Source organism: Myotis davidii, unplaced genomic scaffold, assembly GCF_000327345.1.
Source record: "Myotis davidii unplaced genomic scaffold, ASM32734v1 scaffold980, whole genome shotgun sequence".
Lineage (NCBI taxonomy): Eukaryota > Metazoa > Chordata > Mammalia > Chiroptera > Vespertilionidae > Myotis > Myotis davidii.
The window spans coordinates 574,067-576,073 of NW_006292236.1; positions in this window are offsets into that span (position 1 = coordinate 574,067).

Genomic DNA, 2,007 nt, shown 5'->3' on the forward strand with positions numbered 1-2,007 from the left:
GAGGGATGTCTGATTACTGGTTTAGGCCTGAGCTCCGTCAGATAGCATAGTCTAGTGAGAGAGACAGTGTCCTGGTATAAAAGCAAAACTTTCCTTCTGAGGGCTTCCTGGAGGAGTCATGCCTGAGCTGAATGAGTCCTGAGGAACCAATAAGAATGATCAGTATAGGAGAGCCGGTGTTAGTGGTTGGGCAGCATGGGATAGGTCTTGTAACTTTATGCAGCGACACTAGGTTTGAGAAATTAAGGCCCATTTGGGGCATGATAAGTAGTTTGCTATTACCTGAAGGAAAAGTGTATGTGTATGAGTGTGGCAAGTGTGAATTGGAAGAGAATGTGGGGATGGTCAGGGATAATGTTGAGAGAGGATGCTGTATGGGTACGCAGGGTCCAGGTTATGTTAATTAAGAACTTCGGATTTTAACAGGAAGGTGTTTGGTGAAGTACTAGATTTGTAAGCAGTAAACGACTTGGCTAGAATCCAGAAAAATCCTGGAGAACCCCATAAGTGTAAATTTACTGATGTGAGCTCATAAAAAGAGCATTTGAAGCTTTCAGATTTTTTTAAAAATTGACCTATGTGTATTTTATAAATAAAATGTCCACATAGAACACTGATCATCTCTCTTTGTAAGGTCTCTACAATAAGAAACAAAAACAACTAAGGGTTTATTTTCCCTTTAAATAAAATATAATTTTAAAATAAAAAATCTCATATCACTTTCTAAGTGATTTAATCTTAAAAGTTATTAAAGGAGTGATTTCTTTATGTAAGGAGTGATTTCTTAATTTTAGGACAATAGATTGTTTTAAACATCAAACATCTTTTGTAAAAAGAGCTGTGGAGTAGTAATCATTCAAAGAGCTGTGAAATGAAAGTCTGAAAAATTAAAAAAAAATAAGGTTTATTTTATTATTAGTAATCATTATCAACATTTAAAAAACTTACCACAATCTTACATTAAATAAACATCTCAAAGCTCTAATATGAATGACATTAATAGCAATACCAATATTAATAACTATACCATGTTATACTCAAAATCTCAGAAGCAAAACTGTTGGAATTTTGGCACAATGATAATCAACCTCACATATTTTCTGCCCTCAGTAATCTCTTGCTAAATATTTTTGGATGGCCAGACTTATTTAGATTATTTTTATCATAACATTGGCTATTAGAAAGAGACAGAACAGCTATCACTAAAGAAGTTCTGTTTTTCCTTTGGAATGATGCCGCTTTGATTGTTACCTAACAATTGAAAGATAAAAAGGAAAGTTTTTCCTTTAGATAATGCTGATCTCTTGGGATTCAATTTTAGTTTATTTTCTCTCAGTGTTTATAGTAGAGACTAGAACAGCCATGGGCAAACTACAGCCCGCGGGCCGGATCTGGCCTGTTTGAAATGAATAAAACTAAAAATAAAAAGACCGTACCCTTTTATGGAATGATGTTTACTTTGAATTTATATTAGTTCACACAAACACTCCATCCATGCTTTTGTTCTGGCCCTCCGGTCCAGTTTAAGAACCCATTGTGGCCCTCGAGTCAAAAAGTTTGCCCACCCCTGGACTAGAACCATCTAGTTATTATGAAGAAGATCCCTTCTTTTTATGTCACTCTAAAAATCTTTCAGAATATTTTTCCTGAAATTTGTCTTCCAGATAAACAGTTCCAACTTAACTTTTTTCACTGTATAATTTCTTAGCTTTCATAAAATAACAATTATTATTTTGTCTATCTATCTATCTACACTAATAAAAGAGAAACATGGTAATTGGCGTATGACCGCTACCCTTCCCATTGCTAATCAGCGAGATATGCAAATTAACTGCCAGTCAAGATGGCGGCCAGCAGCCAGGCAGCTTAAACTGAACATGAGGCTTGCTTGCTTCAGTGACGGAGGACTCCAACATTCCCCGCCTCCCTTGCAGGCCTCTGAGCCTGCAGTTTGAACATTGTAACAAATATAGAAGCTAAAAAAAAACAACCAGCACCCCCATTTCA